General features: G+C 36.7%; 1 protein-coding gene across 5 annotated transcripts in view; it reads right to left on the reverse strand.

Moving 5' to 3' along the window:
* Positions 1-14,582, reverse strand: part of PRR16 (proline rich 16) — a 143,016-nt gene that overhangs the window by 71,113 nt on the left and 57,321 nt on the right. Inside the window, exon 1 of one of the 5 annotated variants that reach the window (XR_010785282.1) lies at positions 4,433-4,498. The exons of the other annotated variants lie outside the window; for them this stretch is intronic. The gene's annotated coding sequence lies outside the window, so the exon portion shown is untranslated. Of the gene's footprint in view, positions 1-4,432; positions 4,499-14,582 lie in introns of those variants that run through there. 5 annotated transcript variants of the gene reach the window in all.

A 14,582-nucleotide genomic window follows, 5' to 3' on the forward strand; every position in this document is an offset into this window, starting at 1 on the left:
AGACCAATCATGGATCCACCTGTTGCATTCCACAGCAGCAGATAACCATTGTTTACATTTTGTTCCTGGAGCCTCTCAGCTCCTCAGGAAGAAAAAAATCTTAAGAAAGGACTTTCATAAAAAGATGCATGGGACAGACTACTATATGACTACTTTTATAGTAACAGCATAAATTACTGCAATTCCATGCTTACATCTGTATGCTGAATTCACAAAGGGGCATTTATTAATTCATTAATACTTGTGATTATAAATGGCCTATTTGCTCATAAAAGTTTATGAAAAGAAAATCCAATGAGTTCACCTCTAGAAATACTAAGAATATCAGTACATAAATTTTCCTCTGAACATCCATCCTACAAAGCCAGAAGAAAATTCCTTTGCTGCTCACAAACAATGATAGATTAATGTCCACCATGAGAAAGACAATCATACTTATCTTTTACTTACTCTTGGTGTTCCTTATTGCCACTTTCCAGCTAAAACGACAGCCTGCAAGACCAATTTCTTAGAAAATTGCTAAGGTTTATATTAAGACAGACCTCTACACAAAACTGCTTAGTGTGGTGTGGCAAGTCTTCCTGGAAGAAACTTGCTGAATGGGGCATTGTTCCTCATCATTCCTTTTCTTTTTCATGTTACCCCCTGGAAATATTCAACAATGCCCGGAATCTTCATGGAACAGATATAGAAAAAGATAAATAAAACTTTAACAATTGTTATGTGACAAAAAGCACCATGCTGCTTCTATTTTCAGTAAGATTTAAAACTCAGAATCAGAGGAACACCCCCAGCCGTGTTTTGTTTTGAGATGAATAGGCTCATAATCACAATTGCTGTTTTCCAAATAAATGCTAACCTTACACATTACAAGGAGTAATGTTATGAAACTCCCTGAATACTTCAGTACAACTGCACCAAGCTGAAATGCATGTTTATCCTTCTTCTCCTTTCTTTTCTTGTTCCTCCCTCTCAGTGAAGAGAAGATGTTAGAAATTCAGTCAGGAAGGGTCCCAGCACAAGGTAATCAAATCTACAAACCTAGTGAGCTAACAAGATTTAAAAGTTTAACTCCAACAATAATTTAGTCACTGATGGCAGGAGGCCAGTGAATATATCCAAAATACACTGTATTTGGACCAGTGTCCTCAATTCTGGTATCTCATCCCAAAGATGGCACAGTGAGGTGACTGAAAATGAAAATAATTATCCAGGCAATTTGAGGAAATTGAGGACCAGTGTCCTCAATTCTGGTATCTCATCCCAAAGATGGCCTTTGTGAGGTGACTGAAAATGAAAATAATTATCCAAAGACGGCACAGTGGAATTAGAAGAGGTAGGTAGAAGGGCAACTGAAATGGCAAAGAAATTACTTTTGTACAGAAGAGTAAAATACCCTAGACAGATAGATTAAGTTTCTTCAGCTTGGAAAAGTGGCAGCTGAAGGAAGATCTAATCAAATCACAAACTGCTATTCACTAACACCTTAGTATGAGTGACTAATTTTTTTCCTATTCACCACTACCAAGGAAAAGATTAGTCACTTGCTCTCATAATGTAGAATATAAGAATTAAATGAAACTATCAAGATGCAATTTCAAAACACAGCATCACTAAAATTCTTGTCTTAGCTAAAGTCAGCCATTCTTTAATACTTCCTACACTCCTTCATTTCAGAAAATCACTTAAGAAAGTTGAACTATAACTTGAATGTTTTATATGTTCATATGAACGGATTATATGTTCTCCTCCAGTAAGTTCCTCTTTTTTTCTTGCAGGGAACTGGAGTTGGGGAAATACACAAAGTCCTAGGATTTAAGATAAATGTTAGATTTCCAGCCATGCACCATCCCCTGACTTCTTCACCCAAAAAGGCAGAGCCACGACTTACTGAACAAACCTGCTTATCTGGGCCAATTAAGGACATATAAGTGCAAGTTAGTTCTAAGAGTGGGAGAGTCATCCTGTTCTCCTGTGTGAATAAACATGAAACAGGAAGGACTAATGAAAAGATAAGAGTGAACACAGCTGCAGATAATTGCACTGTCAAGAAGTAAGACATATCTGGACACTTACTGATTTAACTGATGTGTCCAGCAGCCCCAAACCACCACATCCCTTGAGCACATGCAGCCTAAAGACAGATGTCCATCAGGATAAATGGAATAACATGTCTGACTACACATTTCAGATGTTAAAATTGATACAAACAGCTTATTGTGATGAAGCTACATGTCACTTCAGTTTATCTGCAATACCAGCACACTGAAGAAAACATGTTGTTTGAAAGAAAGAAAAGGCATTCACAGGTAAGAAAAACACTACTTATAGTATATTTGCTTTATTTATTGTAACATTCATTCATGTAAATCCAGTCACATCTTAAGGGAATAACATTATTCCAGGTTAACACCCAAAAATTAACATATGTTTTTATTTTTCGCACATCTTCAATTGGCTACCTTTAGAATATGTGACTTCCTAGCACAAAACATAATAATTTTCTCGCTTTTCTTTTTTTTCTTTAATGGAAAGGAGGAAATAGAAATAACAAAATGATAATAGAAAAACCAACAAACAAACTTGATGAGTCATAAGTTGATGACATGAAGAGATAAAGTCAGTGTCAGTACATTTCATAAGTCATCAAGTACATTTAATTTTCTGTCTCACATCTTTTCTACATGTTTGCTGAGCTGGCAATAATTTCCTAGACTTCATCTTACAGCTGGTGAGCTTCAAGCTACCCTTTCCACAGAACAAGTTATATAAGCACAATTTCTGTACTTCTTCCATTTATGCAGCAGAGGCAAAGAATTGTGTTACTCCTGAAACTTTATTTATCGACCTTTAGTGAGGAGAAAAAGAATAAAGTGATCTTGATTGCCCTTTCCTTTTACCCTGGATTGTCATATGGTAACTCTAAAGATTCTTTTTCCAGTTACAACTATGCCTTTCCTTGCCTAACTTGTTCTGAATTCTTAAATACTTTGAAAACCAGGTTTCAAGAAAAAAAAAAATCTCTATTTTAAATGCTGTAATTGAGTAACACTATCTTCTGGGAAATATCTCCATGAAAGGAAGATCAGGTTGTCTTGGCCCTAATATACAGGAATTATCCCTACAGATGATTCAAATTAAAGGCAATCATTCAGATTTTAATTATAAATTAAAAGAGTCATTCACTCTGACTCTTATTTTGGAGAAACTTTAAAATATTGCATTTTGATGCTTCTTGAGCATGTACCTTCCTTCACAATTGGAAACATATAATGAGTATTACTGATACCTTAACAATGCCTGTAAGCAAATATCGCAATAGCTTGATGGAAAGAAAACCAGCAGTGAATACACTGGGAGGCTGATACGTTGGCCATAATGGTCTGTTGTTGGAAAAACGTTACATTTTCAATAATATGAAGAGTACTAAAGTATTCAAACAAATGGAACAGATGAGTTCAAACAGCACAAGCTTTGCTTAGATGGACTGACTGAATTAATGAGCATCTGACTTCTATTCACATCATGTTGACTGTAAGATAACAAATGTGATGACTGCATGGCTCCAAGCTCCCAAGAAAGACCTGGTCTTTTCCTATTGTTCTTATCTGCCTGAAGCATTGCTTTCCTTATGTCGTTGTATAAGGCAAGAGTTCTTAATTTTTTTGTTCAATATTTTTAAAGGATTTCACTTGAACACAGGCTTCCAAAATAATACTGACTGGAAAATGGGCTAAAGGGTCTCTCAGGAGTGCAGAATCTTCTCAGAAGCTGGCTGTGCATTCACAAAGGTGAATATTCACAAAAAGAACTATCAGACTTGGGAGGAGTGCAAAAATAGGTAGTTGGAATTTTATGCATATTAACCACTACAAGTGAGCTACAAAAGCCAAGATTTCTTAGCTTATATTAGAATCAACAATCTTTATATGCCATTGTAAAATTAGCCAATTAATTTCTCATGCATGAAAATAAAATGCCCTATGAATCTGTTTACTGGAAATCATTTCTAATTTAAAAATGTTAGTGAGCAAGTATTTTTATAAATGGGAGCTGATAGTAATTATCAACTTTGATATGATTTATTATTTGGCCTTGTGTGTTTTTTGACCTTTATCGAAAGATCAGCTGTTCCAGCTTCTGGAGTTAAAGGCATGAATTTCTCATCAAATAACACTAAAGAGCTTTAATTTTTCCTCGTACCTGCAGCCTACCCTAGCAAATGGATTTAGAGAGAGCCAGATGTCACAGGAGAAGATGCTATAATGTATATTCAGTTTGTTTACTCTTTGCTGATGTTTAATTCTACATGAATGGGGAAGCTTATTTTCAAGCCATAGAAAGACCATATTCTCTCAGCTCACAGCTACAGGACTTCTGTACCGTGGTGGAATAAGTGAAATTTCCTCTCATCCAGCTGCTTGTTACTTACCCTCCTGAGAAAGAAGTTTAAATTCAGAAACCTTCTTGAACTGCACAGTAGCCAACATTGTGACTGACAGTGTTCCTAGCTGCAGAAAAAGATTAAAATTTAGTAGATGACATCTGTGAAATTTCAGTTCAAGTCAGAAAATTAAAAATCACTGCATCTAAAAAATTTCATGTACTGATGAACGGAGAACGTCCTGAAATCAAAAGAGTTGCCAAATTTTATAAAGATGCATTCACATTGACGATTTATGAAAAAACCAAAAAGCTCAACATGCAGTCAAAAATCAAGTGTAAGAGGATGTGAGATCACTTGAAATTTTCTGTGCAGGGTCTTAAACATATCTTTAACATTTCTTCAAGCTCACAAGAAATACCAGCATGGGTCCCAGCCTCCTAGGAGGCAATGACAGCAGGGTATTTGCTGCATGTGCGTGCTGGTGGACCACTCATGCCACAGAGGAGCTAAGCAATCTGGACACTATCAGAGGTGAGAAGAAAGAGATGGACTGTGTCTCCTCCAAGGCCCTCTCAGCCTCTGAGCTACCAAAGGAAGAGCAGGCAAAGACAAAATTATCTAAGCAGGAGTCCCATGCAGAAATGGGCTGGAAGCACATGACTTCTGGCATCAGGTGGTTAAGTGACTGGAACGAAAGTTTGCAGAGAAGGACTTGTTGGACACCATGCTGACCATGACCAAGCAGTGTGCTCTTACAGCAAAGACTGTCAGTAGCCTCCTAGGAGTTGATCATTCCCCTCCACTGAGCACTGATGAGCCACAGCTAGAGCCCAAGGCACAGTGCTGGGCTCTCAGGAGGAGATAGTGGGTCTTGCTGTTAGTTTTTGTTTTGGTTTGCTTATCTTTAAATGATTTGTAAAGAATTCACATCAACATGGCAGGATATGCTGCCTTGTTTAACAGTAACTTGGCAAATGCTGAGACTCTGTGTGTTTCAGCCATAAGAAAATATTGTTTAAAAATTGTGTTAAATGTTTTATCATTCTAAATCTAGTTTTAATATTATTATTAAAAATAACTGTTTGAGAAACAAGGCTGGAAAGATTTGGGGGCCTCAAATCTTGGGGGGCCCCCAAAGATTTGGGGGGCCCATAAAAGTTTCTATTTGTGGTAGTGGCTGCAATCCTGCTAGAAGCAAAATGTCCCATGGCATTACACATACACGCTTCCTTCACGGACATTGCAGAAGGGTAGGAACGACCCACATCCAGTGCCACTGCACACATGATCCTAACCAGCCCTGATACTCACAAGAGGACAGGTCGGTCAAGCTGGCAGGGGACAAGCCTGGGTTTCATTTATATGATAGTGAGAAGAGACAGAGTGACCAGCAGAGAGGTTGGAGAGGTTATGGCATGGATGACTGAGTCCTTGCTACAGAAACAATTACCATATTAGGGCAGTAGCTTCTCACTTCTGGACAAGTGAGAGGAAAACACTGACAACATTTTACACAAATAGACAATATCTGGAGGACTTTTAATTTTGTAACAAAAATGGACGACTCTCACCTAACTATGCAAATGTCACTTGTCTAGATACTCACTGATGCCTGCCATTGGGACAAAGCCTTAACTAGCACAGCAGTTACGTACCAATGTAGAAAGTATCAAATTTGGATAAAATTTGGTTTTGAATAAATTTGAATTAAATTGGTTACTAATGTGGATGATGATGCACTCATTGAAGCCGTAACAAGAGCCCTACTCTTTCCTCTACTTATCCCAACCTCTAGATTCAAAAGGTGTTTGAAATTACACTGAAAGGCATCTTTGAAATGTTGAAGAACTCAGCATCCAAAGGCACTCAAAAACCTAACCATTCTTCAACCTACCAAAATGAATGACTTATTCTGATAGATTGGAAACAACTTTTTTTTTTTTTTTTTTTGCAGGCTTATATTGCCTAGAAAGCTTTTAATCTTGAACTACACATTTCTTGGACCTAATGCTACTTCAAAAACCAAGTTTCATTTAAGACTGCTGTACAAAACGTAAAAGACAATGAAGACACAGTGAGGTCCAGAAAAGCAAGAAGGGGTCTATATTCTCTCATGGACACAAATCTGACTCTGACATTTCTTTCTACCTGAAGAATTAAGTGAAAAAATCCAACAACCACTTCTGACATTAGTTCTGATTCATTTAGCTGAATGAATCAGAACACTGTACACATCAACTGGAGATGAGACTTGATGTCTCTTTTTTAATTTTATGTATTTGTCTTTTGTGGTCTGACACAGGAATGTAATGGAACCTCTAAGCATAATGAAGCATTTATATGAAGGCCATAAATTATCTTTTTTAGTCCTATCAATTGAAAGACCATATATGTGTTGAGAATTAAAATGGAAAAGATGTCTGGGAATACAATTGTTGGCTAACATTTTAAAATGATTAGAACATCTCCTTCAACTCTGTTTTTGTTCTGCTAGTCCTCCACATAATTGCATTCACCCAATATTGAAGTTTAATTGCTTACCACTATTTTTCCTCAGCATGGGAACTCCTGCATGTCTGGAGTATATCCACAAATTTTTAACACATGACCCATATCCTTACCACCAGATAATACAAAAGTATTTTGAGATATACTCTCTTGCTTTGAGTATGATTTAATTTTTTCCTTGAAAGTGTTCAACTGGATTCCCATGGTACTTTTTGTTTCTAAAGGATATCTTAATAACCCTAACTGAAAATAAACAGCCATAGAAAATAATCTCTTCCAGAGCTACTGGACCATTTTATTAAAAAAGTCTTGCTAACATTTTCCTTGAAACAAAAGGAGAGGAAAATAGATTCGACAGTGTAATTTAAAAGCCTCTCTAAGGCTACTTGTTCATGAAAAATAATGAAAAGGGTCTATGAATCACAGAATGGAAAAGCACCTTCAATCACTAAATATACTTATAAATAAATATATTTATTTCAGTCACTAAATATACAATAGGTACGGCAACTAGAAGCTGTCCACATACCTTTGTTAAAGCTCCTCACAGATCAATTAAAATTAACAGTTAAAATAAATTATAAGGGACCTAAATGTTAATGAAAAATTACTACTTCTTTGAGGTTGATTAAAGCAATCCTTAGATTTTTTTTACTCTAATGAGTGAATTTTGAAAAATCCATTAAGTATGCCCTGCTTTCTAGGCCCCCAAATAGCTGTCTCATCATCTTTGCTGTGAAATTTCTTACACTTGATTGGAATTGCTCTCCTTGCAATTTGCCTGTTGTCCCTGATCTTTTTGTTATGCATGTCTGGGAGGAGACTAGTTCCACTTTTTTCAAAACCTCCCAATAGGTGGAAGAAAATGCTCACTAGGAAGCCTGTGACCTCCTTTAGCCTCCGCTGCAGAATGAAGGAGCACAGCTCTCCCAGCCCCCTCCTCATGCTCCAGACAATCACCTGGAAAGCAGTCTGGGCTCTGCCCAGTTTGTCAATGTCTTTTGTCTCATATTGGGGCACCAAAACCAGACACAGGCAGCCCCGATGTGCTCCAACACACACATACACACACTGCAGCACTGCTAACCATTTCTAGTTTCAACACCTTTTGAAAAATCAGTTTTCTTTCAGATAGCTGGTTGGGATTTGAACCCAGCATTAACTCTAAGAAGCAGTTAAAACTGATGGATATTACCACAAGTAATTTTATAGAGTTAGAGAGGAGACTGGGAATGATGCCAACAGTTGATTTTGAAAAAAATAAATCATGTATATAAAGGAATGGTAAATACAAAGCCTCTTCCTCAAGCAAGCCTGCCAAACTGAATTTATCAAAGTAGCATTTGTCAAGGAAAAAAAGAAGAACAAGAGCAAACACCAAGTGCAGGAGAACCAATGTGATTTACAGAGGCAGTCAGCTTTAGCCTCCCTCAGGTACAAGAGCTGTGATTGCAAGAGCAGAATTCCTTTGGCTTCAAATCGGTTTCAGAAGCAGAGACCTCAGAGACTGCTGCTGACTGAACAGAAGACCTTTAGGCATATTATGAAGCAAAAAGCATTTCAGATGCTCAGGGCTTTCATGGGTTTACTAGATATTGTTTGTAACATGTCTGGCCAGCATTTGGGATGCTTTGAATGCTGCACAACTAAAAAACTCCACAGCTTTAAGCACACGGGTGCAGTTTAGGTGATGCTGTAAGATATACTGCAGATTGGAAAGACATTCAGTTCACCTACACAACAAATAATCTCAAAAGCAAAGTATTAATTTTCTCTGCACAGATAAAACAACCCAAAGTAGTAAAACCTAACACCAGCAGAGTCACAGAAGTATTTCGGAAAAAGAAATTCCTAGATAGTAATGACACATCAGTACACTGATCACAATTTTTAATAATCTTATTTGATTATGCTTCATTTTTCTAAAGCGTATCTTGGGTTTTGCTTGTTTGTTTTTTCTTTTACTTTTTTACAATAGTTTCTAGGTTCAATGCATTCTTGAGATTTTCAAAAACTAAACTATTAATGATTTATATCAATAATGTATTCTTTTTAAAAAATCTTGCTGATACACTTGTTCATGTTCTATAATTTACAGTAAAACTTCCTTGCCTGAGAAGTTGATAGTTCTTACTGGAATTTCAAAGAACAGATTTATACTGTCATAGACAAAGCATTTCTAACTGCATGGCAATAGCCATCTGTTCTTTTTGCACTTAAGAAAAGTACTTGAGGATAGAAATAAATCTTTTATTTCAAGAAACTTGATTTGTTAGGTTCAGAAAGCATTGGGAATTTTTTACACACTTACTGCTCATCATTTATAATTTTAAACAATTGGCACTGTTGACACTAAAAAAGTGTTAGCGGAAAAAGTTTTTTCCTTACATTTCAAATATGAATGCATGCAAGCCATGGACAGGTCCTCCATTTGTCAATTCTGTGATTTTTCAAAAAAAGTAGAAGTCATCTTTCTGCTTCCCATTTTGCTGCATCTTTCCATTTTGTACATTTAATATTTACATATTAAAGAAACACCAAACACTATGGTTCATGGTGCAAATAATACATAGGTCTGAATAAATACACTTCAGAACATTCCCTGAGACTTTGCCAGATTTTTCCTGATTGTCAGACATATTTTGTAAGGTCTCTAGCCACTTATAGTCCCAGGAAAAAAAGAAAGGAAAAAAAAAAAAAGGCTGTTTGAAACACAGCATATGGTTCTCAGACAGATCCTATTAATACAGCTTCACAGGATGCTGGTACATACACACAATTGGGTAATTTCAATATGAAAAAGAATGCAGCGGGTCAGCAACAAAAATTTCTGTGTTAAAAATAAGAAATTTTGCATATACAACTCAAGTAAATACCACAGTAAAAAATAACTAGCAGTGGGGTAGGATTTGAAGTTCTGAAATTTTAACCAAGATCTACTTCTTCCCCTACAGTTTCCACAAGAAATATGCTCTATCCCTTCTTTTGTCAGAGTCTCTCATAAAAGGTCAGGTTCCCCCATGACAACATGCTTCTCTGTTTCAGTGTCTTCCATCCTGAAAAGCACAAACTTAATTTTCAGCCAAAACGTGAAACGAGAACTTTCAAGGTTATTAGACTTCCAAAACTCTTTGGCTTTTAATGGCAACTAAAATATTACCCCTATTTTAGCCTTTGATAACTTCCCTTGGTAGATGCCAATTTTCAGGCAGGAAGTTTATGACTGCCTTGGCAAATTCAGGATTTGTCATTTTTGACTCATCATTTTCTGCCATTCCTAACTTATTAATACTGAGATACTCAAGAAAGAAAGATTGGTGTCATAAACACTTAAAAGCTGCAAGAAAGACTTGAAATTTATTTCAATAATATTGAGGGATCTGATATTTCCACTGAATTCTCTAAACTTCAATCCAGCAATCTCTAGTTTGGAGAACTCTCACAGTTAAGGCTACCACTCAGAACAGTCATTACACAATGTTACTTGAGTTTTAATTATGTTTAAAGATCTTAGGGGAAATTGCTAGGCAGATTCCCAGATCTCACATTTAAAGAACCATTTTTATGTAATATCTGGTGTCCAAAGATTTAAAACCAAGTTCTGTCACATTTTTCTTAAACTTTGTAAAATTAATAATGACAGAAAATGGAAGAGAAGAGGGCTACTAGCAATCAGTCTTTAACTTCAGAAGCAGTATTTGGTCTTACAGTAAGACATTTCTTTATCACCTGAACTAGGAAAGGAACCATTAAATGTTATTACTGTCTACTTTCTGTGAAATAAATTGAATCTTTATAGCCAGCATCTCAGAAACCTAATTTATCTAATCACGTGCAAAATGTTAGCTTCAGTATTGTTCTGCCTTTTTTGAAAACATTCTCCAATATTGTTCCCATATTAATATTTTAAGAAAAAATTTATAAATAAAATAAACCCTTCTAAAATAAATAGGCTGCATTCTGTTTCCAGTTTTTTACTGAAGAAAATCATGAGTCAAAACAGAAAACCACCTAAAACTGGTGTCTCAAGAGCACTAAGAATTCAGAAGAAACTCTAAAGCACTAAGAATTCAGTCTGTAGAAGCTTATGATGAATCACCTGCAAGACTTTTAATATTCATCCCATTGGTATGGGACAAACAAGAGACTTTAGACTTCCCTCTACCAGAAGAAACAATACGGAGAACCATACTACTGAATTTCACTACTGAAATTGGTTATCTATATTGAAATATTCAAATCCATACCCAAGGTCCCGTGCCCACATAAAAGAATCCATATATTTGGAGAAAAGAGGGCAATTCCATAACGTCATGTACAACTGTCTAATTTTTCTGGGGAGACAATCAAGACTCGATTCACAGGCCATCAGCTGACCTAAAGAGTACAGAAATATCAAAATTCAGGGTTCTGGGTTAGGCTTTTTCAGATATGACAGGTGTGATTTTATTTTAAGTGGTACCAACTGTCTTGTCAAAGTACATCTGCCCCATTTACACTTGGGCTAAAATGTGACTCCTCTTGAGCAGTCTGGTTAGCTGATTCTTATCTGTAGGTAAAGAAGAAAAACATGGCTCACTTTTCCTTCATCCCCTAGCCCACGGTGATAAGCTCTTTTCTCCAATATCTGTTAGCAAAACCCCTGGTGCACTGTAAATACAGGTTTGATGCAGTATTGAACACAAAGTTATCCTATAATTACAAAGCTTCTCCCAGCCCAGATATGCCCTATTTTACTGAAAGCATGGTTTCACTTTTTACCGAAAGCTTTCACTCGAAAGCTTTCAGAGAACAAAAATTTTAACAATATGTCTTTTCTGCTCTCAGGCACTATCTTTAAATGGTTGTATTAATTTGAGAAAGAAAAATCTGGTCCTCAGTAGCAACAACAACAAAAAAGATTAGTAGGAGGAGGAAAATAATTCTTAACTCTGGAATGTTGCAGATGGTAAAAGATTTAGGTTTCACCTCAGGTGCAGAAACCCTGGTAATGAAGGACAAGTAGGAAAAAACCCCAACATCCTTAAAACCTGTAATCAGCATCATGAAAACAAATCTATTGCTTGAGAAAATAGCAACTTTGAGAGTAAATATGCATACAAATAAAGAGAAATGGTATTCTGTAGAGTAGTGATTTTGTTCCTGTTCTCTGAAGTTCAGGGATCTTTAAAATAAAGGTGTTTTTTCAATTTAATATCTATCAAACAGCATAAGAATCATAGATTTCCCAGCTACTTTAAAGAAATTTCCTGCTCATGCCTATATCACCTCTAATCTCTTCATTCCATGGCCTCTCGTTCTTCTTTTTCACAGAGTTGTAGCAGGATCTATATATTTCACTATATCAAGAGAAATTAAGCCTACTTATACAGGACACACTTAAGATTACTTTCACCAGAGACCTAGTATTTAATTTGGTTCAACAAACTTGTGAAAAGACTGCAGTAGAAAACAAGTTACAAAAAACAAGAGGCAGATCAAGATGCTGCAAATCCCCATGAATGAAGATATACACACAAACCCATCAACAATACTTTTAGTACATGTAGGGTATTAAAAAGATAGGGCTACTTAGAATTAGAAAATGTAGGGCTAAAGTGTGTAGGACACTTCAGCGTCCGTAGGTTTAACACTGCAAAGCTTTTTCTGTTCTGTTTGAACACAGTAAAAAGGACACTCTTCTAGAAAGTTTCTAGAAAGAAGTTTCTAGAAAGTTCTACAAACACTGACCATAAAGCAAGCTTTGCAAGAAGGCATGGACCACTTCTTGTCTGGATCCATGTCCTCTAAAGAACAGGGCCAGGAATAATCACATTTGAATTAATTTGCCGTTTCAGGCAAGCTAAAGAGTAAAACCAGAGAAATCCCATGAAGTTCTAACATTAGAAACAGCATGATAAATCATTGTGGAAATACCATCATCGCCTATGTTTCTGCAGCATTGAGACTTCCAGGTTCCTCCAATCTAAGGTCCAATAGACACGGATCAATCACAATATATATGGTTTTATTTGCATAACTATTACAAGTTTTTTTTCCTGAATCATGCCCTGAAGCAAGCTTGAAAGCTAGTGACATATTCCCCATGCTCTGCTGTCCCACCTTCAAGCATTTCTAGCCTCTCTGTGCTCAGTTTCCTATTCTTCTGTTTTGGTGCAGTCCTTTGGAGCCAATATTAATAACACTTTCTAGATCTACTTCTTTTTACATGAAATATGGGCATGATGTTTCTTGTTTAATAAAAACATAACTTTGATGATGCATATCTCTTCTGCCTTTGAAGTTGTGTCACAAGCTGGAAAATGGCAGAGTTTTTGAACCCTTCTCTTATTACCACATCTCCACCACATGCTTCACAGTTGGGTTTCGTATTTATTTAAAAGAGCTCCTGACTGTTAGGAATTCTTTAAGACTGTTATACAACAAATTACTCATCATATGAAATATGCATTGCATGTGCTTTGTATTGTCTCTCTGTAGCCTTGTGACTACAGCATCACCAGTGCAAGTAATACATGTCCTAATGACTCTGAAAGGCCTTGGGACTTGTAAGGCTTTGTCTGAATATGTCTTGGCTTGCGCAGAGATTTGGATTTGCTGGTTTAGCTATAAAAGCCTAGATGCCTAATGTCTACTTGTTTTTTTAATTTTAAATATCTTTGAATAATCACATGGCATAACCACAATTTTTATATAGTTGGTAGTGACAAGCAGTTAGACTGAACAGAATTAAATACTTATGACCCTGTTACAATGGTGTCATCTGCATTTAAAAGAAAGGAAAAAAACAAAAGCAGCATAGTGTGGCAACAGCAGCCTCAAAAGGGTGGAAACAGGATAAAGTGCAAAGGAGCATGAGCACTGTACCACAACAGTGGGATAGAGCATTACAGTGGAGATCCTGTAGCTATAAGCAGCCGTCTTGCCATCAGCGGAAGTTATTGAAAACCTGGTATCTAGAAAAAGCATTTTCCTTAGGGACAGCAAAGGGAACGAAGACCAACATACGGAAAACCCACTGGATCTATCAAATTCTGACAGACCAGTAAAACTGAGCCTGGTGTAAAGCGTGGTGCACACCCATCTCAGATTTCAAGGAAGGAGAAGGAGATCCCAGCAACATCAGAGATTCCTTGGCAAAGAGGAGGAAGAAACATGCACTGTGACTGTTCTGGCACACGTGGATGCTGTCCTGATATGTGCATGCTGACAGCTTGCTTAAACCAACACCACCCACCCAAAACTACAGCTGACCACCTTAGGGACCACTCACCCCATGGTGATAGAGGTTGAATGTAACACTAAGGAAAGATCAGACAGAAGGAAGGCTATGGTAAGAATTGTAACAGTCTTGATAACAAGAATGTATGTCAATTGTGCTGAACTGCTACAGACCTCGAAGTTCTTTTCTCCCACTGCACTGCAAAAAAACTGAGTTTTGTTGATTTTGAATGGCCTTACTGCTAAAACAACTGTTTATGCAGATTTTGTGTGCAGGCAGTCTCTTCATATCTGGTTCCAAAATTTTAGCTGGAACAAAACTGTTTCTGAAATATGTAAATTTGTCAGGATTTAAATAAAACTGGCACTTGTAAGGTAGCTCATAAAATTTAATCAGAATTCAGGTTCCCAATTGCAAGGTTTCAGGCAGACACACTACTCTTCTTAGGTAATCTTGCTAAAACTC

The sequence above is a fragment of the Molothrus aeneus genome, chromosome Z, assembly GCF_037042795.1.
Source record: "Molothrus aeneus isolate 106 chromosome Z, BPBGC_Maene_1.0, whole genome shotgun sequence".
Lineage (NCBI taxonomy): Eukaryota > Metazoa > Chordata > Aves > Passeriformes > Icteridae > Molothrus > Molothrus aeneus.